Raw genomic sequence first — 25539 nt, forward strand, 5'->3', positions numbered from 1 at the left:
TGATGAGCTCTGTCTTGAGGCAGCTTTCTCTCATCCAGGCGCAACGGCTTCCATTTCCGAGTGGAAGTTCCTTTTGGCCGTGTCTGGGTCTTTGGTGAGGGAAATGATGAGTTGTGTGTCATTTGCATATAACACATTGTTCATTCTGTGGCTGCTGACGATGGCTGCGAGTGGAGTCATGTATATGTTGAAAAGAGTTGGACTCAGAGAAGATCCTTGGGGAACTCCGCAGCTGACTCCTGTGTGTTTAGATGTGTTGGAAGGGAACATTACCCTCTGAGTCCTTCCAGAGAGGAAGGAGTGGATCCATTTCAGGTCTGTTTAGCTGATTCCTACGTCTTGGAGTCTGGTGCACAGTGTGCTGTGGGAGACCGTGTCGAAGGCCACTGGGAGGTTGAGAAGTATGAGTGCTGCGGTGTGGCCGTGGTATAGAAGTGATCGGATGTCATCGGTGGCTGCAAGAAGAGCTTTCTTTGTGCTGCAGAAGCTAGACTGGGAGCTGTCCAGAGAGTTGTTGACCGTGATGAAATTTCGTAGTTGTGGTAGGGTAGCAGCAAGATGGGCCGGAAGTTCTTCAGTTCTGATGGGTCAGCCAAGGGTTTCTTCGGGACGGGGTGTACTTCTGTATGTTTCCAGTCCTCGGTGAAGGTGCCAGAGTTGATGGAGCAGCTAATCATGTTCCGGAGCTCGGGCGATGGATGTGCTGGCTCTGACGTAGATGTGGTGCCAGAAAGGGTCTGTGGGGGCTCTAGTGTGGGTGCTGTTCATGATGCTTTCTGTTTCTGCAGTGATGAGTGTGGACCAGCTGTGGATGGCCTGGGTGGGTTCTGGTGGGGTGGGTTGGTCGTAGGTTCTGGTGCTGGTTGGGTTATATGGGAGGAAGCTGTTGTAGACGTCTTGGATCTTGCAGTGGAAGAAGGTGGCGAGTTGATGACTGAGAAAAGTTCCTTCATGTTGTGTGTGGAGGATTTGATGTGTTCCCGGAGTGCATTCTTTCTTGCGTTCTTGATGTGTCAACGGTGGATGGCGGTTGCGGCTCTGAAGGAGATGAGGTCTTTGCTGGTTTGGCTATTCCTCCATTTTTTCTCTAGGCACCTGCTGGTGCGTTTGGATTCTTGGAGTTCTGTAGTGAACCAGCTGGCTTTCTTTGGTATGCGCTTGGCTAATGTAGGATGAAGGGGGACTAGAGTGTTGGCGCATTTGAAGATCCATGCATTGAGATTGCATGCTGCAGTATTGGCATCATCGGAGGGAGGCTGGAGGGATTTGGCAAGAGCTGTGGTGAGTTGCTTGTTGGTTGTTTCGTTCCATTTCCTGTGGTGGGTCCTGGGGGAGTGGATGCGGCTACTGAGTGCGGTGATGGTGAAGTGTAGTCAGCGGTGGTCGGCCCTGTCTGAGGTGGAGATGGCCTTGAGGGTAATCCAGTTGCTTGAGGTGAAGATGGGGTCCAGTGTGTGTCCTGCAATGTCAGTGCGCATGGTGATCAGCTGTCTGAGGCCGAGAGTGGCGAGGATGTCGAGTAGAATGACAGTGTTTGGATCGCTGCGGTCCTCGAGGTGGAAGTTCAAGTCACCGAGGAGGAGGTAGTCGTCTGACACCGGGGCCTGGGGGTGGTGATGTCTATAATGCTGTCCATAAGTGCTGGGCGGGGGCTAGGGGGTCTGAAAGACCAGGGTGCCACGGATGGACGAGTTGTGATCAGTGTGGACCATGAAGTGAAGGTGTTCCATGGTGGTGCACTGTTCTTCTGAATTGGCCTTGATAGGTAGTGAGGACTTGTGTATGATGGCGAGTGCTCCACCCGGGCAGGAGGGCCAGTCCCTCCTTAGCGTGCTGTATCGGTCGGGGATGACGATAGCGATGTCCGGTTCTGAGGTGGGGTTGGTCCAGGTCTCAGTAAGGAAGGCAATGTCTAGTTGGGCAGTGTCAATCAAATCCCAGAGTTTGGTGGCATGCTTGTGGAGGGAGCAGATGTTCACGAGGAGACAGTTGATGGGGTTGTGGTGGGTGTTGGTGTTTCCGGGAGTGCCTTCTGCTTGATGTGGCTGGCACTGAAGTTCCTGCATGAAAAAGGTCAGTAGGTGTCCCTGGGGGATGTGGTGCAGCAGTCCCCTAGACGTCCGGTGTTAAGGTGGTGGAGGGTCACAGCGTCTTAACGGATGCTGGCCAGGGGATGGCTTGACAGAGATCCAGGGTCAAGCCAGGGTTCCTGGCACTAGGTGCGGTCTGGGCGTGGACAGGCACAGACGGCCTTGCCTTTGGCACGCCTTTAGCACGTCAGCAGTGTGGGCTCCATTAAGAAGGGGGTAGGGGTGGGGGATCTGGTTAGCTGGGAGGCAAGAGGGCTGGAAAAGCGCTTTGTGTGGGAAGGGGTGGGCCCGGAGGAGAAGTGCAGGAGGGAGAGGGCCAGGGAAAGGACAGAGAAGAGGAAAAAGCCAAAAAATATTAGAAAAAGAGGGTAAGCCAAAAAGCAAAAAATAAGTGAAAGAAAAGGCGCACACACACAAGCAAAGGCAGAAATAGAGAAGCAGGAGTAAAGGAGAGAGAGCAAGAGATACTTACTTGTGATGGCCACCAGACCACCAGGGATGAGGCACAGGCAGGAGCCTGCAGGTGGAGGAGGGCCTCTCACTGAGAGTCAGGCAGGCTCTCAGTTCATTCCCAGGCAAGGCAGAGGCAGCAATAGCAGCTCATTGCTACCAACACTGAGGACCTCGTGATTTAGGGCATTGGAAAGACATTAGTTTTTTTTTATTTATACATTTATTTTTAATGATTTTTGTTAAGTGCGGATCTGACTCATCCAACCATTGTAATGAAGGTCAATGAAATACAGATGCTTAGGAATGGAAAACATTTAACTGAGAAAGCTAAGCATCCCTCCACTCTGGGAGACGTCCCCCTAATGCACTCACTGAAAAAACAAGTATCAGTGTTCCAGGAATGTAACAGTAGAACGTCAATTAAAAAAAAAATTAAGTTCATCAAAATCCTTTATTGCTGTATCATCTTAATCCACTCATGAATTCCAAAATCAGTTCCAAAAAGAAAATATGTTCTATAATGTCCATGTCCTATGTCCATAAATAGTGCCAGCTGGTGCCGAAAGCGACGGTGGGTGAAAAACCAAAGGAATGCTCAAAAGTTTAGGGCTTCTTCTTAAAGGTGCCCTGGAGGTGAAGAGTGCTTCACCCTTATAAGACCACCTGGAGTCATCCGAGGTGCACTGGACCCACCACTCACTGTTCACTACTGTAATGAACCCGCATGGGAACAGGGTACTACAATTATACTGCTTGCCCTTGGCACAGTGGGGGCTGAGATCCTATGCTACATGGCGCAGCCTGGGGATCCCGGCCAGGCGGAGCAGTCCTGATCTGGGTGTCACTGTTTGTTGCTTCTGAATCCTTCCTAGAGCAGCGGCAGCTCAGAGGTGACTAGAGGGCATACTAATGAGACATCTGTGATTATGTATTTGCAGCTTAGTGTCCTAGCTGATAACATAGTCAGGGGGAGGCTCTCTGTGCTGAGAATTTGAAACATGCATTTTCTATAATCAGGACCTGCGACCAACATCGGAAAATCCTGAAGAAAAAACAAAGTACCTGTGATCGGGCGAACCCGATCACAGAGACAGCAGCCGTGGGAACTGACGTATCGGGCGAACCCGATACGTCATTTCCGCGGCCCCATGTTGCCATGGGGACGCGCAACTCGCCGCAGCTGCGTTTCCCCGTTCCCGGGGAAATGCTCGAATTAAAAAAGGCCGCGGATCGGGAGAGGGGAGAGAACAACGACGAAGAGCAGGACGGTGGGAGTCAGAGGAGGACGGACACCGGTGAATACACAAAGGAGCAGACCACCAGGCAACAGGAGCCGAACAACCCCGGAGAACAGGACAGACAGACGAAGGAGCCTAGCCACGGCCCTGGAGGGTCGTGGCTCACAAAGGTACGGTCCCTCTTAGGGACAAGGGGCAGGAACCCTAAATCTACGCTGGGAAAGGGAAGAGGGGAGGGGTAAGAGGGGAGAGGGATAAAGGAAGGGCACATTCTGACTAAAGAATACCTAAACCTCTCGGGCGCACCTTATGACTTACCTGAAGCACCGATACTGTTATGCTTTAGCACAGTTCACGGGTGGACGCACTTTTCCTCCTATTCCCCTACTTACCCACTCCCTATTCATTCTTCACTAGAGAGAGCCCCAGTAAATACCTATATACTTACCCAAGTCTTCTTTTGTTTTCTTGTCGGTACATCCCTGCAGATTTACCACGTTACTCGAGAAACCTGGGAAAGGAAGAAAAGAGAGAGAAAGAAGACCAAGTTAAAGGAGAGACATTGAACTGGGCTACGCCATATTTCACTATGTAAACTTGAAGGAACAAAAGATAACGCCTATAAAATAAACCTTTACTTACCATAATATCGGATCTCTGTCTGGTGTATACTGTTCAGCCTGCCACAGTGGTGTCAGAAGTGGGATCGTGTGTCCTGGCGGCTGAGGAACGGTATAACCATGAGTGAACATCCGAGCCTTGAGGACATGATTAAACAACTGGCGGAAGGCCAGCGACATTTACAGCTGGTTTGGGAGGCTCACCAGCGCAAGGCCAAAGAAGATAGAGAAGCCTTACAGTCCGCTCTAAAGAGCCAAGCCACTATATTTGCGAACAATCAGCTGGTTCACGAGACGGCCATGAAAAAGTTAACTGAGACCATAGCTGCTAGTAAAGTGCACCCTAATGTCCCCAGTTTGGTTCTTCAACGGTATCAGGAGGGGGAAGATCCTGATTCGTTCTTTACTAACTTTGAGCGGGTCGCCTCTTCGGCTCAGTGGCCCGAAGACCGATGGGGACAATACATTGCACCCTTACTCACCGGTCTTATACAGGCAGCCTATCAGGCGGCCAACCCCGATGGAACTACACCGTATAAAGACATTAAAAAGAGCATTTTTGAACGGATTGGTCACAACACTGAGTATTACCGAGTAAGGTTCCGTAAGGTTAGATGGAGTCAAAATGAGGACCCTCGGACCTTTTACTTTAGGGTTAAGGATTTGGCGCTCAAATGGCTAGGTCCTATAGGCAATAGTCGAGAGGATGTTATTAAAACAGTTATCCTCGAACAATATTTGGATTCATTACCCACAGGTACAAAAAGCTGGATAAGACAGCATCCTAATGTGGATACGGACATGGCTATAGATCTGGCTTGTGCGTATCACAGATCCACGGATGTAAGATCAACTTCACCTCGGCCCAATCCCAAAACCCTTCCCCCTCCAACACGGCCCATCCAGAGATATCCTGTAGAAGACCCTATTTCGCGTAAACCAGGGGAGGCCCATCCAATGTCCGGACCCCAATGTTTTAACTGCTGAGAATGGGGACATATTGCCCGCGTATGTCCCAGGAAAACAGAGGGGACAGAACCTATGGAAATAGGAGTAACCTGACGCAGAGTCTTATGTACAGGAACAGGGGATAGCAAATTTAAACAGACATCCAAATTAATGGGCATCTCCTCTCGGCCCTTATAGACTCGGGTTGTACTCAGTCAGTAATACAACAAGATTTAATAGATCCAGTAGATGAAAACACCTGCCAAAGAGTAACTATTTGTTGTATACACGGCGATAAGGCCCAATATCCTCTCTCCACAGTAGAACTAGAGTGGGGAAATCACAGAGACTTTCTTCCCATGGGGGTCATGGAACAACTAATAGAGGAATGTATTGTGGGAACAGATTACGTACACTTACAGCAATTGTTAAATAGTACCCACAAGGAGAACTTTGAATGGTGGATAGAGGCTCCTTTCCCTTATAGCGAAATTGACTGTCCCCCATATCGTAGAAAACTTTCTCGCCGGGAAAAGAGGGAAGGCAAAGCCCAGTTTCGAGCAAATAATAACCAACCTCAACCCATAAGAGTTATAGCAGAGAATCACAGGGACCCCATCAGTTTCTGGCAGCATCAGAGGGAGGACCCTACTCTCACTCATGCTTGGGGAGCAGCAAAACCGGAAGAAACTGACGAGGTGGGTCCCTATTTTTTTGTACAACGCAATCTTCTGTATAGGGTGACCACTAACCGGGCAGGGGAACGCAAGTTCCAATTAGTAGTCCCCGAGACATATAGAGACCAAGTACTTTTTCTAGCCCACAATCAACCGGGAGGGGGCCATTTTGGCAGAGACAAAACTGAAGAATATCTCCTCCGAAGATTCTACTGGCCAGGGGTTTTTGCTCATATTCGAAAATATTGCTCTCAATGTCCTAGGTGTCAGCTCACCGAACCAGGCCGGCCCCGGAAAGCACCTCTCTTACCTCTTCCCATCATTGATATCCCATTCAGTAGGGTGGGAATGGGTTTAATTGGACCCTTACTTCCCTCAACTAAGGGACACACATATATACTAGTGATAGTAGACTATGCAACCCGGTATCCCGAAGCCATACCTCTTTCCAGTATGACAACTAAAACGGTAGCCCAGGCAATGATAACGGTATTCACGCGGACCGGGTTTCCCCGAGAAATTCTTACGGACCAGGGTACACCCTTCATTTCCAACCTGATGAAGCAAATCTGTAAAACACTTGGCATTACTCAGATTAAAACTTCCGTTTATCATCCACAGACAGACGGACTGGTAGAACGCTACAATAGGACTATTAAAACTCTCTTAAAGAAAATACTAGATGAGACTGGGAGAGATTGGGATCAGAAACTACCCTTAGTGTTATATGCCATTCGTACCCACGAACAGTCCTCTACAGGGCATAGTCCATTTGAACTGGTCTTCGGGAGGCAACCTCGTTCCCTGTTAGATATGGCAGTCGAAACCTGGGAGGAAGAAGAAGAAGAGGAAGGGAGACCAGTGTTAGAATATGTGCAGAGATTGAAATCGCATTTACAGGACTTATGGGAGAATGTAAGACAACACATGGAAAAGGCCCAAGAGTCGCAGAAACACTATTACGACAAGGGAAGTAAACTCCGTACATTCCTTCCTAATGACCAGGTGTTGATTATGAGACCCACATCTGATCAAAAGTTGTTAGCTAGATGGCAAGGGCCATATAGGATTGTTCGAGCAATCTCCCCTGTCACCTATCTCATCGAGTTAAGTGTCAACCCCAAGAAAACACAAATTTATCTTGTGAATCTTCTCAAGAAATGGGAAGCGGAACCAGAGGTCAGTGAGAGAGTAGCAGCGAGTTGTCTCTTATCCCCCGTTAAGGAAATAGAGATAGAGTTGTTTCCCTCGGGGAATCCACAAGAGGTAAACTTGCCCATTGTCAACACCTCGTTGACAAAATCACAGAAGGATCAGTTAGCTGCCCTATTAACTCAGCACTCAGTAGTATTTTCAGATACACCAGGAAGAACATCCCTAATCCAGCACAGAATAAGAACAGCCCCAGGGCAGATTATTCGATTACGGCCCTATCGTATTCCCGAGGCTAGGAAACATATAATCGAAACTGAAATAGAAAAGATGATACACATGGGAGTTATTGAGCCTTCTGTCAGCCCATGGTGCTCACCCGTAGTTCTGGTTCCCATACCTGACGGAACAGTTCGTTTTTGTATTGACTTCCGCCAACTCAATGCCATCTCTGTATTTGACTCATATCCTATTCCCCGGGTGGATGATGTTCTCGAGAAGATAGGGACAGCCAAGTATATGTCTACTTTAGACCTCACTAAAGGATACTGGCAGATACCCCTTTTTCCCGAAGATAAAGAAAAAACAGCCTTCTCGACTCAATCTGGTTTATATCAATTCACTGTGTTACCTTTTGGCCTTCATGGGGCGCCGGCAACCTTTCAAAGGTTGATGGATAGATTGTTAAAACCCTTTCATTCATTCTCTGCCGCTTATCTTGATGACGTTGTTATCTTTAGCAATACGTGGCTTGACCATCTGTACCATCTACACCAAGTCTTAACTACTCTCACAGACGCCGGGTTGACTGCGAATCCCAGGAAATGTGTTTTAGGGAAGACTGACATATCGTATCTAGGCTATAAGATAGGCAGTGGTATGTTAAAACCTCAAATGACTAAAGTAGAAGCGATTCAAAACGCACCAACCCCAAAGAGAGATTTGCGTTCCTTTCTTGGACTCGTGGGTTACTATCGTAGGTTTCTTCCGGGGTATTCCACGGTGGCGGTGCCACTTACTGACCTATTATCAAAAAAACACCCCAACAAATTGGCCCCTTTTTCGGACACTCAGAGACACAGTTTTGACCAGTTAAAATTCGCCCTTACCTCAGACCCAGTTTTGCGATGTCCTGATTTCTCCCACTCTTTTCATGTGTACACAGATGCTTCGAATGTGGGCATTGGGGCCGTGCTCGCTCAACCGGATGCGGGTGTTGGTGATCACCCGATTGTCTTTATTAGCCGGAAGTTGTTTCCCCGGGAATGCCATTACCCCACGATTGAGAAGGAGTGTTTGGCCATTAAATGGGCTGTGGAGACTCTACAGTATTATCTTCTGGGTTGGCCTTTTGTACTGTATACTGATCATGCTCCGCTTACCTGGCTTGCTTCCCATAAGGATTCCAACTCTAGAATTCTCCGATGGTTTCTTGAGCTTCAGCCATTTTCCTTTCAGGTTTGTCATGTTCCTGGAATGCAACAGGGTCCTGCGGATTACCTATCCAGGTTTCCTTGCCCTTCTCCGGTCCTCGAACAGGACCGTTCTTGGGAAGGGGTATGTGATCGGGCGAACCCGATCACAGAGACAGCAGCCGTGGGAACTGACGTATCGGGTGAACCCGATACGTCATTTCCGTGGCCCCATGTTGCCATGGGGACGCGCAACTCGCCGCAGCTGCGTTTCCCCGTTCCCGGGGAAACACTCGAATTAAAAAAGGCCGCGGATCGGGAGAGGGGAGAGAACAACGACGAAGAGCAGGACGGCAGGAGTCAGAGGAGGACGGACACCGGTGAATACACGAAGGAGCAGACCACCAGGCAACAGGAGCCGAACAACCCCGGAGAACAGGACAGACAGACGAAGGAGCCTAGCCACGGCCCTGGAGGGTCGTGGCTCACAAAGGTACGGTCCCTCTTAGGGACAAGGGGCAGGAACCCTAAATCTACGCTGGGAAAGGGAAGTGGGGAGGGGTAAGAGGGGAGAGGGATAAAGGAAGGGCACAGTCTGACTAAAGAATACCTAAACCTCTCGGGCGCACCTTATGACTTACCTGAAGCACCGATACTGTTATGCTTTAGCACAGTTCACGGGTGAATGCACTTTTCCTCCTATTCCCCTACTTACCCACTCCCTATTCGTTCTTCACTAGAGAGAGCCCCAGTAAATACCTATATACTTACCCAAGTCTTCTTCTGTTTTCTTGTCGGTACATCCCTGGAGCTTTACCACGTCACTCGAGAAACCTGGGAAAGGAAGAAAAGAGAGAGAAAGAAGACCAAGTTAAAGGAGAGACATTGAACTGGGCTACGCCATATTTCACTATATAAACTTGAAGGAACAAAAGATAACGCCTATAAAATAAACCTTTACTTACCATAATATCGGATCTCTGTCTGGTGTATACTGTTCAGCCTGCCACAGTACCTGTCCCGGAGTCCTCTCCAAAATTTACCCAGCCACCATGGTAGAACCCAACTCAAGAGAAGCACCCCCGGAGGGGAAACTGCAGAGAGTCACATTTGATACTATTCTACAAGCCATTGCGTCATCCAGAGGGGCACTTGAACTCAAAACTGTCACTGTGGAAAAATACTTTGGACTCCTGTGTGATGACCATCAACGCTTGTCTGAGAGATTTAGAGCCACAGAGCGCACCCTGGAGATGGCATCATTGAAATGTAGTCCATGAAGGAGAAGATGGCATAAGGTGAATGGAAAGTAAAAGCTCTTGAAGCGTGGGCAGAAAATAGGGCCAGAAGAAATAACCTTTGCATCATGGACATACCTGAACGCATCGAGGCCTCACTGTGAAACATGGGCTTCTTCTTAGAACAATGGATTCGCGACACAATAGCCTCTGAGAGCCTGTCTCCATTCAATGCTTTTGAATGTATCCACTGTGTCCCAGCATGGCCACTGGCACCAGGGGCGACACCCTAAACAGTTGTGGGTAAGTTGCCACACTATAGAGACCACATCACATTCTCGGACAAGCCAGACAGCGAGGTGAAATGATGGTTGGCAACCATGGGGTGATGCTCTTCCCGGACTTCACTAGAGAGGTCCAAAATAACGTGCATCATTCTTACATGCCAAGAAGCACCTCTGGGATATGGGCATAGCACATGCAATGTTTTTCGCAGCCCAGTTACGGGTGATGTACAAGAACGAGGTACACTTCTGCACTTACCCATCCTTGCTTTGGGACTGGATTGACCAAATATCTACACTGGAAAAAGAAGGGCCAACTAACAGTCAGTGGACACCTCCTGACCTGCTAGTAATAATAATAGGAAGAAGAAGCAGAAGATCAGGCTGCTGCGTCCAGATCCCAGGCACTGCAGGAACAATGGAAAGTCGTGGAGGAGCTGGCGATTTTTCAGGAGATGGACTCGATCCCCCATTCTGTGTCTGGAGACAAGGATTTGGGCCACTCTGACTGCACATTGGTCTCGACCTGTGGCTACAGTCTTTTGCTACCTCTGGTTACTCCTGGAACTTCAGATGGGATAATTTAACAGTTTTTCTGTTCTGCCTGTGGCACATGCTTTGATTACAGCTGTGCCTTGCATGTGTTCCAACCAGACTCATATTTGCTTCATTACTGGGCTTCTTGAGGACAAAATTATTTTGTCTAGCTTCCTGGATGGTGTGACGTGAAGCTGGGAGGTGACATGGCTGGCATACCGCCGGCATTGAAGAGTGCAAGCGATGTCTGCACACATGTTGGAAACATGTTTTGCTGTTTAAATGGGGAGGGATGGGGAGTTGGGTGTTTCTTTTACAAATGTTCAAGTTTTTTAGTTGGTACTCCCCCGCCTCTCTGGCTGCCCACCCCCTAGCATGGTCTAGAGCCCCTGTTGCACTGAAATTGCTGCTTCCCATTTCTACTTGGATATTATAGCCCTCATAATAACATTGGCGGTAAATCCCACTTACTGCCGTGCAGAAGACCGCCAACACACCGCCGCGGCCGTGGAATTCCGCCACAGCTATTACGACCCACAGCTCAGAATCTGCACAAATCTAGACACCCACACAAGTCCGCCACACCAAAGGTCAGTGATAAACTGGCGATATCAAAACCTCCACCGTCACGCCAACAGGATTACGGCAACACTATCATTACCCACAAATCCACGTGGCGGTCTTTCAACCGCGGTATTCAATTGGCGGTACACACCGCCACGCTCAAAATACACACACATTTACAAAACACTACCACATTGGACAATTCGAAATACATACACCTGATACACATACACACACCACTCCCACACACCCAATACAATATAAAACACACACCCATATTACCCAAAAACCCTTACAACGAACAATTTGGAAGAAGCAGAGAGACAGCAAAGCAAAGACCACACCAGCATACAGAGGCACATAACACCATCACTCATACACATCCACGCACAAAACACCACACACCCCTAAACATCACCCCACACATCACAACACACACCACCTCACACATCACCCACACCACCCCATGACACCGCAAAGACACCCCAGGTTTTCTGAGGAGGAGCTCAGGGTCATGGTGAAGGAAATCATCCGGGTAGAGCCACAGCTATTTGGATCACAGGTGCAGCCACCTCCATAGCTAGGAAGATGGAGCTATGGCGCAGAATCGTGGACAGGGTCAATGCAGTGGGACAGCATCCAAGAACACGGGCTGACATCAGGAAGAGGTGGAACGACCTACTGGGGAAGGTGCGTTCTGTGGTCTCAAGACACCACATGGCGGTTCAGAGGACTGGTGGCGGACCCCCACATCCTCCCCCACTACTAACAACATGGGAGGAGCAGGTCTTGGCTATACTGCATCCTGAGGGCCTCTCAGGAGTAGCTGGAGGAATGGACTCTGGTAAGTCAAATCTTTAACTACTTCATCCCCCACCCTACCTGGATGCTACCACATACCCCCACCCTCATCTTCATCCCCATCACTCCAACTCCTCACATATGTCCCACTATCACAAACCACACATCCCAACACCAAGCCCTGCATGCAACAACAAAGCATGGACACCCATCACCAATGCATGTCAACTACACATACCCACACAGACCCCTAAACAATTATCACAAAAGGTCCTACACAAGAATGTAAGCACTGGGGTACAGAGTCACCCACCCATTGCACACGATGGCACACACAGATGCAATAATCATGCCTTTACACCCCGGCAGGACCCCTACCCAACGTCACCGGACAGGAGGTTCCAGACATGTCTACTCCCCCCACAGAAGAGGCCCACAGTGAGGACAGCAGCTGTGTCCAACTGGATTTAGATGACCAGCCCGGCCCATCTAGGACCTCGGGACAGTCGGTTCCCCTCACACAGTCACAGGCCACCACAGAGCCTCCCCCCTCAGGAAACACCAGAACAGCACCCACCCAGCGGGCCCATACCTCTGTCCCCAGGACACGTCAAGCAGCAGTGTGTCCACCACTACAGGGATCCCAGGCTAACCCACCACCCCAAGAACAGCAGGGACCTGGGGGCAGTGGCAGTGGGCACACGGTTCAGGGGACAGAGGCCCAGGAAAACTGAGGAACTGGGAGGTCTGCTGTGCGACAGGGGGAGGACAGGCCCAGGGAACCCACTCTCCACAAGGCCCTCTCCAACATCATGGGAACGTACCATCATTCCCAGGAGACGATGGCAACGGTCCTGGCCAAATTTCAGGAGACTCAGCCGCTGCAGGAGGAGTATTTGGGGTTCAGGGAGGAACTCAAATCCATCAATACCACCCTGGGCACCATTGTAGGGGTGCTGAAGGACCTTGTGAACACCACGAGGGACACTGTGGCACAACAAGGGGCCCCTGACACTAGCCTGGACGATGAACTGCCCACCACCTCCGCCGGCGCTAGTGGACAGGAGGCACCACTGCAGGAGCACCACACCCCCTGCAGAGGGAGAACCACCCCGCAAACAGTCCCTGAGATCCAGGACAAAGACAGAGAACGATGCCAAGACCCCCGCCAAGAAATGAGACCACCCTGATTGTCATCCTTCTGTCCCACCTTGTCACCCTGTCCATCCTCAAACTGCCCCAGCTCCACTTCCTATGCCCATTTGGGCAATGCACCTGTGAGACTAATAGACTAGACTCTGACATGGACATTCCTCCACCATCACCCTCACCATTTTACAACCCCCTCCAATAATGAGCACTTAAATAAACACCCTTGAAGCAAAAAACAATCTGGAGTCAGTCTGTGATTTCGAAATACTGTATTAGCAATTACAGTGGCAAAATGCTCTTTCAATTGTAATGTCAACATACCTATGTCACACAACTCTAGTCCATGAGGAAACAAAGCAGATGTCACACTGTGGGACACACATCTGTGAAATCGTAAGGGAAAGTGACAACTCAGTGACCATACACTGGGTGAAAACGGCAGACAGTAGAGAGGTAGTAGTGTTGAAATACATGTAGTAGGCAGGTTTGTATTCTTACCTGTGTCTCACTGGAAATATTGCAGGATCACCGAGTTCCTGTTGTCCATGTCCTCTTCTTCTGCTTCCTCGTCTTCAATGTCCACAGGCTCCACAGCTGCAACAACACTGCCATCTGGACCATCCTCCTGCAGAAAAGGCACCTGTTGTCGCAAAGCTAAGTTGTGAAGCATACAGCAGGCCACGATGATCTGGCACACCTTCTTTGGTGAGTAGAATAGGGATCCACCTGTCATATGGAGGCAACTGAACCTGGCCTTCAAGAGGCCGAAGTTCCGCTCTATTATCCGCCGAGTTCGCCCATGGGCCTCATTGTAGCGTTCCTCTGCCCTTGTCCTGGGATTCCTCACTGGGGTCAGTAGCCATGACAGGTTGGGGTAACCAGAGTCACCTGCAAATGGCGAGGGACAACTGTTAGAAACACACTAACCTGTAGGGATATACCCAGACAACCATTCCCACTGACTTGCTTCCAGGTGCTCACCTAATTGCCACACACGGTGCCTCTGGAGTTGACCCATCACATAAGGGATGCTGCTATTCCGCAGGATGTAGGCGTCATGCACTGAGCCAGGGAACTTGGCATTCACATGGGAGATGTACTGGTCTGCCAAACACACCATCTGCACATTCTTGGAATGATAACTCTTCCGATTTCTGTACACCTGTTCACTCCAAAGCCACATGTGTCCCATCAATGGCACCTATGATGTTGGGGATATGTCCCAGGGCATAGAAGTCTCCTTTCACTGTAGGCAAATCCTCCACCTGAGGGAAAATTATGTAGCTCCACATGTGTTTCAGCAGGGCAGATAACACTATGGACAACACGCTGGTAAACAAAGGCTGGGACATCCCTGATGCTATGGCCACTGTTGTTTGAAATGAACCACTTGCAAGGAAATGGAGTACTGACAGCACCTGCACTTGAGGGGGGATTCCTGTGGGATGGCGGATAGCTGACATCAGCTCTGGCTCCAGCTGGGCACACAGTTCCTGGATTGTGGCACGGTGAAGCCTGTAGGTGATGATCACATGTCTTTCCTCCATTGTCGACAGGTCCATCAGCTGTCTGTACACTGGAGGATGCCGCCATCTCCTCACATGTCCCAGCGGACAGTGCCTATGAAGGACAACAGCGAGCACAGAGTCAAACAACTCAGAGGTACGTACCCACAGCTTACACAGAACACGAATCATAATCCTAAAATTGGCCTGTATGTGTGTTGAGGCTAGGCCTAGGTATGTGTGACACAGTTAAAAATTAAGCCATGTGGGCCCCTGAAATGGCGGCTGCCTAACCTGTAAAGTGGGACAATGGGATGTGAGGTAACTGCGCTGGCGTTGTACACCGTCGCGGTAGGTGGTCGAAGACCGCAGCGCAATGCTGTATTGGTTATCATTGGACCCTATGGGTCCCAGGAGCCAATGACGATGTACGCCGGCGGTGACGGTACGCACCGCCGCGGACGTGACCGTCATTTTCTATCTGTTCAATCATTCGATACCTGATCTTCGACAGGAGAGGACCTACACTGCAAGTACTGCTGTGACCTCAGTCTGGAAGAGACAATGGCTTGTGCGTCTGGGGAAAGGGCCCCTGCCTTCACATGGGAGGAGTTGGAGAAACTCGTGGTTGGGGTCCTCCCCCAGTACACGCTACTCTACGGTCCTCCAGACAAACAGGTAAATACACTGGGAGCATGCTGTATGGGCTATGCCTGTGTGGAGTGGGGTGGATGAAAGATGGGGGGGGAGATTGAGGCTTGCATGAAACGACGGTGAGTGCATGTGCATCATGGCAAGGGTAGGGATGGGGGCCAATGACTGTGACGGTGCATTTGGTAATATCTTTTCTTTTCCCCCTGTACAATTCATGTAGGTCAGCGCCCACCAGAAAAAAGATATTTGGTGTGCCATCGCCAAGGACGTCCGGACCTGGGGGTCTACCACAGACGGAGCACCCACTGCCGTAAGAGATGGGAGGACATTCGCCGCTGGAGCAAGAAGACGGCGGAGGCCCAGCTGGGGATGGCCTCCCAACGTGGGAGGGGTGCCCGTCGCACCATGACCCCCCTGATGTTCAGGATCCTGGCGGTGGCGTACCCGGAGTTGGATGGGCGCTTGGGGGCATCACAGCAGCCACAAGGGGGTGAGTACACTCTCATTCTGCTGATTTTGCACGCAGTGGAGGTGTCTGGGTGGGCTGTGGGTTTCCCTAGGCCAGGGTGAGTTTAGTAGGCAAGGTCCCCTTGTTCCGGCAGACCCTGTGGCACCCCACCCCACCTGTGTACAGTGCCAAGTACACCTAGTCAGGCTCCTGTGTCATCCATGTGTGCAGATGTCGTCCATAGCCTTGTAGGCCATGTCCCAGGGATTGTACAGTGGAGCCCAAGTGCGCGGCGTAGTGCAGGGGGCTTCTGTGTCTGTTGTGTCCGCCAACGGTAGCGGTAATGCATGCACTCAACATGTCTTTCTTCTGTGGCTCCCCCCCTTTTTGTGGTCCCCCTGTTATTGTGTGCATTAGCATCATCAGGCGGAGGAGCATTGGCGCTGGAGCAGGAGGGAGCTGCTTCCCACATGGCCCTGGAAGGCGAGACAACGGACTCAGAGTTCACCAGTGGGACGGAGGGCGAGGGGAGCTCCACGGCGAGGACAGGAGCTGACACCAGTGACACAGACTCATCCTCTGTTGGTAGCTCCCTTGTGGTGGCGGCAACATCTGTGCCCCCCACATCTACAGGTACCGCCGCCAACCCCCCTACCAGTACCGCCCTCCCAGCAGCCCCTCAGCCTTTGCCCCGTGCCCACTCAGCCAGGAGGGTGGGCATCACCTTCGCCCCATACACCTTAGCCCCGCCCCAGTCACCCCTGCTGCCCTCAGTGAGGAGGCCATTGACCTCCTCAGGTCCCTCACTGTTGGGCAGTCTACCATTTTGAATGCCATCCAAGGTATAGAAAGGCAGTTGCAACAAACAAATGCATTCCTGGAGGGCATTCATTCTGGTCAGGTGGCCCTTCAGTGAGCTTTTCAGACTCTGGCCTCAGCACTAATGGCAGCCATTGTCCCTGTTTCTAGCCTCCCCCCTCCAACTTCCCCCACCTAGGCCCAATCCCCTCTACCTCAGCCTATCCCAAGCACACCTTCAGACTAGCATGCACACACGTCAACACACAAGGGAAGCTCAGGCAAACTTAAGCACCACACATCCCACAGGCACTTACGCAAGCATCACACACATGCAGACACACCAACATCCACTGCCTCCACTGTGTCCCCCTCCTCCTCGTCTCCCTCCCAGTCTCCTCTACACTCATACTTGCATGCACTACATCTACAGCCACTACTGCCATCACCAGCACACACACCACCCCACCCCGCTCACATGCAGTCACCAGCCCCACTGACATTCACACGTCCCCTGTGTCCTCTCCCAGTGTGTCTGTGACGCCACCTCCCAAGATACACAAACACAGGCACACACCCACCCAACAGCCATCCACCTCACAACAGCCTTCAGTGCATGCACCTTCACCCAAAGTCACCAAACGAACACTTCCTACAACCACAACCTCTTCCTCCACTCCCAAACCCCCTCCAGCTACCCGTCCCAGTGTTTCCAAAAAACTTCTCCTGTCCAACCTTGACCTCTTTCCCACACCTCCCCCACCCCGTCCGTCTCCTAGGGCCCGACTCTCCAGGTCCCAACCTAGCACCTCAACCACAACATCTCCGGGACCAGTGTTGCCTGTTTTCACCAGAATCTGGAGTGCACCGGCCACCAGGGCAGCCAGTGTGGCACGGAGCCACAGCACAGACAGTCCCCCACCTGTGAAGCATGAAAAGCTGGTCAGTGCCCGGCGGGAGAGGAGGAAGACTCCAGCCACCAAATCCGCTCCCAGGGGTACAGGTGGGAATGTGGAGTCAGCTGCGACACATTCCAAGGTGGGGAAGGGCCTCAAGAAAGTCAGCAGGTCTGGTAAGAGCAGCATGGCGGAGAAGACTGCCATCATCCCCGCTGCCCAGGAGGCCAATGCCATTATCCCCGCAGCCCAGGAGGCCACCGCCATCATCCCCGCTGCCCAGGAGGCCACCACCAGCACCTGCCCTGCTGCCCAAGAGGCCACCACCACCAGCCCCGCTGACCAGGAGGTCACCGCCATCATCCCCGCGTCCCAGGAGGCCACCGCCATCATGACCGCTGCCCAGGAGGCCACCACCAGCACCTGCCCTGCTGCCCAAGAGGCCACCGCCACCATCCCTGCTGCCCAGGACAGGACCGCCAGCACCAGCCCCGCTGGCCCAGACAGGACCGCCAGCACCAGCCCCGCTGGCCCAGACAGGACCGCCAGCACTAGCCCCACTGGGCCAGACAGGATCGCCAGCACCAGCCCCGCTGGCCCAGACAGGACCGCCAGCACCAGTCCCGCTGGGCCAGACAGGATCGCCAGCACCAGCCCCGCTGGGCCAGACAGGACCGCCAGCACCAGCCCCGCTGGGGAAGACAGGACCGCCAGCACCACCCCCGCTGGGCCAGCCCCGCTGGGCCAGACAGGATTGCCAGCACCAACCCCGCTGGTCCAGACAGGACCGCCAGCATCAGCCCCGCTGGCCCAGACAGGAATGCCAGCACCAGCCCCACTGGGCCAGACAGGACCACCAGCCCCGCCGGACCAGACAGGATCGCCAGCACCAGCCCCGCTGTCCCAAACAGGGCCGCCAGCACCAGCCCCGCTGGGTCAGACTGGATCGCCAGCACCAGCCCCGCTGGCCCAGACAGGACCGCCATCACCAGCCCCGCTGGCCCAGACAGGACCGCCAGCACCAGCCCCGCTGGGCCAGACAGGACCGCCAGCACCAGCCCCGCTGGCCCAGACGGGACTGCCAGCACCAGCCCTGCTGGGCCAGACAGGATCGCCAGCGCCAGCCCCGCTGGCCCAGACAGGACCACCATCACCAGCCCCGCTGGCCCAGACAGGACCGCCATCACCAGCCCCGCTGGGCCAGACAGGACCGCCAGAACCAGCCCCACTGGCCCAGACAGGACCGCAAGCACCAGCCCCGCTGGGCCAGACAGGATCGCCAGCAACAGCCCTGCCAGGCCAGACAGGACCGCAAGCACCAGCCCCGCTGGGCCAGAGAGGATCGCCAGCACCAGACCCGCTGGCCCAGACAGGATCGCCAGCACCAGCCCCGCTGGGCCAGACAGGATCGCCAGCACCAGCCCCGCTGGGCCAGACAGGATCGCCAGCACCAGCCCCGCTGGCCCAGACAGGACCGCCATCACCAGCCCCGCTGGCCCAGACAGGACCGCCAGCACCAGTCCCGCTGGGCCAGACAGGACCGCCAGCACCAGCCCCGCAGGGCCAGACAGGACCGCCAGCACCAGCCCCGCTGGCCCAGACAGGACCGCCAGCAGCTGAGTCACTGCAAAGGACCCCGCCGCAACAATCACCGCTGACCAGGGCACCACCGCCACAAGCACCGCTGAACAGGGCACCGCCGCCACAAGCACCGCTGAACAGGGGACCGCCGCCACAAACACCGCTGAACAGGGCACTGCCTCCACAAGCACCGCTCAACAGGGCACCGCCGCCATATGCACCACTGGCCCATGAGCGCCAAGGGTACTGACGCTACTGAGTCAAGCAGGATGAAGCACTCTGGGCACCAAGCCCCCTCCAGAACCAGTGGAGAGATACATCCACTACCTCAGTCCTTGGCAGGATGAAGCACTCTGGGCACAAAGCCCCCTCCAGAACTAGTGGAGAAATACATCCACTACCTCAGTCCTTGGCAGGAGGAAGCACTCTGGGCACAAGGCCCCCTCCAGAACCAGTGGAGAGATACATCCACTACCTTAGTCCTTGGCAGGATGAAGCACTCTGGGCACCAAGCCCCCTCCAGAACCAGTGGAGTATCACATCCACTTCCTCAGTCCTTTGCACGATGAAGCGCTCTGGGCACAAGGCCCCCTCCAGAACCAGTTGAGAGATACATCCACTACCTCAGTCCTTGGCAGGATGAAGCACTCTGGGCACAAAGCCCCCTCCAGAACCAGTGGAGACTGTCATCCACTGGAGAGACTCTGGCTTTGCACTCCCCAGGATTGAACAGTGGGCAAACCACCCACTGTAGAGACTTGAGAGACTGTGGCTTTGCACTCCCCAGGATTGAACAGTGGGCAAACCACCCACTGAGGAGACTTGAGAGACTGTGGCTTTGCACTCCCCAGGATGAAGCAGTGGGCAACCCACCCACTGTAGAGACTTGAGAGACTGTGGCTTTGCACTCCCCAGGATTGAACAGTGGGCATGTGGCCCCCTCGTGGATTTGGCGTTGTGCACTCAACCGGCTGAGGTGCCCCCCTTTCCCTCCCCCTGAGGTGCCTGTTTTATTGCTATCTGATGCCCCTGCAGTGTTCTCTCCGTCATGGTCGGGGATCTTGTGTGGGCCTCGCCCATACCGTGTGGGCCCAGTGTTCCACGTACTTCAATGGAGCACTACCTGGACTACTATTCTTGGTGTATATTGTGTTAATAGTGTATATATGTATATTTTTGCGTACTGCATTTTAATATATTACAATGGTTACACTTATTTTCTTTGGTCTTTGCATTCTTCCGGGGGGGGGGTTGGGGGATGTAACTATAATGTTTCATGATGTATTAGTGTGTGTGTTGTCGTTGGTGAGGGAGGGGATGTTGCGTGTTGCGTTTGTGTGTCCCTGTTTTTTCCCTCCCCCCTCCCCTGTGTCGTAGGTGCAGTACTCACCGTGGTCTTCGCCGCCAGCGTTCGTGCTCCTGGTAGAGGAGGAAGAAGATAAGGGCTGGCAGGATCTGCAGCTCTGGTTCCATGACGTCCTGGTTCCTCGTGGGGTGTGTAGAGGTCAGCGTTTTCCCTTCGAGGTCCTGTTTCCGCCGTGTTTTTGTCAACAGTGAATCCGCCCCGGAAAAGGGATTGGTAGGTTGTGATACTGTTGCCTGTACTTTGTCCTCCGCCTGTCTGTTGGCGGTGACCGCCAAGCTGTTTGTTTGTACCGCCGTGGCAGTCGGAGTGTTAAAGTGGCTGTCTTTGTTGGCGGTTTCCGCCACGGTCGTAATTCCAAATCTTTTACCGCCGGCCTGTTGGCGGTCTTACCGCCGCTTTAACACCGTCCGCCAGGGTTGTAATGACCACCTTAATGTCTTAAAATTCCTATCTTTACTTGAGTATGTTGGATTTTTGTCGTTTTTTTCCTGTGTCTCTCAGACAAATATTGGCTATTTTCCTAATCTGTTGTGGCGTACTTTTGTGGTGTTTTCATTGTATTACTGTTTGTGTGTGTGTACAAATACTTTATAGATTGACTCTGAGATAAGCCAGACTGCTCATGCCAAGCATCAAAGGGGTGAGCAGGGGTTATCTTAGCTGTGTGAGTCCTTTACCGTGACTAGACTGAGGGTCCCTACTTGGACAGGGTGCAAAATACTGCCAACTAGAGCCCCATTTCTAACAGCATATCTATCTGTTCCTTCTTTACTAACTTCCTTTTACCTATGCAATATCACTCAGAAAGCACACTTACTGTAAGCTTTTCTTACCTGTTTATATATCTGCCCTCATCAGAGTCCTGACCAATCCTATATATTTGCCAAGTGAACTTATACTGATGCCCTCCATCCCTAGCTACTTGAAGCCCAAGTAAATGTGTTTTCATGCACCATCAGTGCACTTAGGATCTCATTTACAAGAAACTAACGCATCATCATCAATGTGTCAGATTCCTTGCACCTGTCATGTATCACCTAACAATGCCATGGATGTACTGTATTTACAACACAGAGCTTCATGGTGCATGTTTTTTACAGATGTGTCAGAACTTCTGATACATCTGTTGGCACTAAAGTTATGCATTGCTGGAATTGCATTGCTAAACTGACGCAACTCAAGTAACGCAAGGAGAGTCCCATTGGAAAAAGCTATGTTTCAATTCTTTGTTTGGTCTGAGCAGGGGGTAAAATCTTGATGCAGTGAACTCATAGAGTGATGCAGTGAAAAGTTGTAAATTTCACTGCGTCAGTTCTATGTGGCCTTTCCAGTGGGAACGCCTACCCTGCATAAAGTATACCTGGCTCAGGTATGATGTGACGCAGAGCTTTACGAACTGATGCATTAGGCCCGATTATTAAATATTGAGCAGTGTGGTGCACTGCAAGTGCCGCCACTGCATTAAATAAAGCGCAGTGACAGCACAAGGGGCTTGTAAATAAAGCCCTTACTATGCTAAATCCAACTCCTTCCAGTTTTTGGATGCAAGGGGGGGTTATCCCAGTAAAACTTCTGAGACCTATTCCTCGAACTGATTGAGCATATCTACTGTTGAAACTAAGTCAAACATATGGGACTCATTTACCATCGCTTCTACTTTTGCTTTGAAAGTGTGAAAACATGATTACTACAACAGGACACACTATCTTGTGTGATGATTATTTTCACATCTTATATTAAAGATGGAAAAGCAATCCTCATATTTGTTATTGTGTCCTGTATCCCCTTTTAATAAAACTGGTTTTGACAAAAGATAATATTTGAGTTTGCAAACTTTCAAAGCAAGTAGAAATGTAAATCTCATAGGAGATTTGTTTGACGTATTTCACTTACTCTAGTTCTAGTGGGCAATCACAGTGGTCCTTGTTTAGTATACATCAGTTCCCTAACAAGCACTTCAAAATCTAGTTGAGTCTTTAACATTTTGCCACACAGGGTACTCAGTGACAACATGGTATACATTCTGTCCACCAGTATATGCAGTGTGGGGACTTAAATGCACTTGTCAGTTGGTGACAAGAACACCTACCACAGAGAAAGTTGTCAAGCAGGCCATAAGAATTCACGATTTCCTCAAGTAGAGTAATTAAAATTCTACCTCTGCTTGCCTTGCGAGGTAGTGGCCCATGGAGGTAGGTATCCATGCACAGCCATTGAAATGTTTACCTAACAGCAGCTCCACCTTAGTCAATTCCCCAGTAGTTCACTATTGTATGTATGCAAGTCGGGAAACAGGACTGGCTGAGATGGGCACTGCGGACAGTAAACATGACTCTTCTGCCTCTTTCCCTGCTTAGAGCAGACTTAGAACAACAACATAGTTGACCCTTTCTAGGAGCCCTCTATGTGTTTCAGGAATGCAATCAGCAAAGTGTTGCTTCTGCAGCCTTGCCACGTCCTCCAGAACATAGGACGTGGAGGCTGCTGCTTCTGTAGCCGTAAGACTTTCAATGACGGACAACTGAAAGTCATGGAAAGACATGAGTCTTCCTGAGTTTCATGACTTGCATTGTATGGCTGTAGAACCTGGTTGTTTTTATCCACTTCCCCCGCATACGTGTTGTAGTGAAGGCTACAGGTGGCCTTGTAAACTTCAGCCATCTGACCCAACTGGGATGGGTCAAGTGCTTTCACCATGAATTGTAGTGAATGCGTACACATCATGTGTATCTGAGAACTTGACTGTGAGCAGGCAGTTGGAACACAACACAGTGTTCTGGGATTTCTGGAGCTTCTTAAATACAAGCTCCTGCGGGAATCCTTTGTGTCAACAACAAACTGTACTGCAGGCCACGGTGCCAGCTTTGTATAGCCCACGGAACAGCTCGGCTGAAGCCAAGTCCCAAGATGGCTGCCAACACTTCTTTGTTGCAGTGTTGGCAGCTAATTAGAGCTCTGCATTTCCCTGCAAGAGCGCGTTATTATTCACGAACCCTTCATGCTTCTAGATATCTATATTTCTTTTTCTTTGAATATCTCAAAAACTACCCAACAGATTTACACCAAATAACAAAAAACTCTTTCTAGACCAAGAGCTACCTTTCTGCCAAATTTGGTACAAATCCGTCCAGCGGTTTGGGCTGTAGTTGTGTCTAAATTCCCTATGGGAATCATGATGAGAAAAACACTTTTTTTGATCCCCCTTTTTCTCGGCCCCTGCTTAATGGATCAGGCCAAAACTTTCCATGTACAACAAGATTCATGGGAACACTTTTTCGGAAAATTTCAGGAAGGTTCATCAAACGACTCCAAAGATATAAGCAAGTCAAAAACGTTTTTGCAATGGAAACATGGTCCTGACTATAACTCCCTACTGGCGACTGCCAGCTGGTAATATATCTATGTCTAGATGTACACTTATACATACATATATATCTATAGTTTGATATATATATATATATATATATATATATATATATATATATATAGAGAGAGAGAGAGAGAGAAAGAGATTGTTTTTTTTTGTGTATATACCAAATACCACAGTCTCTCTCGCTATATATATATATATATATATACAGAGAGAGAGAGAGAGATTGATTATCATTTAAAAAAAAATATGTGTGGTTTCCCTGGGGGTTGATCGTGGCCCCCAGGAGAACCACATATTTATAAAAAGAGTTTGTGCCCACCTCTTGACAATTTAATTTGTTTTAATTTTATTATTCCCCTGGGCAGTGTGATCCTGCTCCCAGGGGAAAAATAACTTTTTTCATTTTTTTATTTTATCACATTTTATCCCAGGTGGGGGCAGCCCATCACCACAAGGGTCGACCACCCCAGATAACATCCCTGGTGTCTAGTGTCATTTCCTGGCTATGGATTGTGGCCACACCACAATCCACAGCCGGGAAACAATGCCAGGAAGGCATTGTTTGAAAGGGGAAACTTTTCCCTTGCCCACGATGCCTCACTCACATCTGGGGAGGCTTCACAACCCCCCCCCCCAAGCCCCTCTGACTACAGAACAAGGCTTACCTCGAGTCGTCTCCATCAGTAGTAGGGGAAACTGTGATGTCAACTCGTAGCAGTCTGATGTCACTGATGGGCAGGAGAGGGGCAGGGATAGATGCAAAAGAAATTGAGGGTCATTCTGACCCTGGCGGCCGGTGGCCGCCAGGGCCACCGACCACGGGAGCACCGCCGACAGGCTGGCGGTGCTCCAATGAGCATTCCGGCCACCGACCACGGGAGCACCGCCGACAGGCTGGCGGTGCTCCAATGAGCATTCTGACCGCGGCGGTTCAGCCGCGGTCAGAAGCGGAAAGTCAGCGGTCTCCCGCTGACTTTCCGCTGCTCATTGGAATCCTCCATGGCTGCGGAGCGCGCTCCGCAGCCATGAGGATTCTGACCCCCCCTACCGCCATCCAGTTCATGGCGGGAAAGCCGCCATGAACAGGATGGCGGTAGGGGGGGGTCGCGGGGCCCCTGGGGGCCCCTGCCGTGCCCATGCCAATGGCATGGGCACGGCAGGGGCCCCCGTATGAGGGCCCCAAAATGTATTTCACTGTCTGCCTTGCAGACAGTGAAATACGCGACGGGTGCAGTAGCACCCGTCGCACCTTCCCACTCCGCCGGCTCGATTACGAGCCGGCATCCTCGTGGGAAGGTCGTTTTCCCCTGGGCTGGCGGGCGGTTTAACTGGAACCGCCCGCCAGCCCAGGGGAAAACTCGTAATACCCGCCGCGGTCTTTTGACCGCGGCGCGGTAATTTGGAGGGCGGGATCCTGGCGGGCGGCGGAATAATGAGGCCCATTATTGATTATTGTAATTCTCTGTATAATTTCATACAAGGACAAAGTATTCTACAAACTTTAAAGCCCGTAATCCATTATATGTAAAATAACTCTTACCAATTCAGGAAGATGCAGTGCCAAATTAGCCATTTAACAGATAGCAAAACCCACATGTTGATGGTTACAAGTCTTTATCTATTTTATTAATGACTTCTTATGAATTCTTATAGAATGCGTGGCTACCTGAAGGCCTACCAGTGCTACCCAAATCAGCAGGGGCATAGACAGTATAAGAATTAGTGGTCAAAAAGCCAGGCCTTCAAAGTTTT

This window comes from Pleurodeles waltl, chromosome 2_2 (genome assembly GCF_031143425.1).
Source record: "Pleurodeles waltl isolate 20211129_DDA chromosome 2_2, aPleWal1.hap1.20221129, whole genome shotgun sequence".
NCBI lineage: Eukaryota > Metazoa > Chordata > Amphibia > Caudata > Salamandridae > Pleurodeles > Pleurodeles waltl.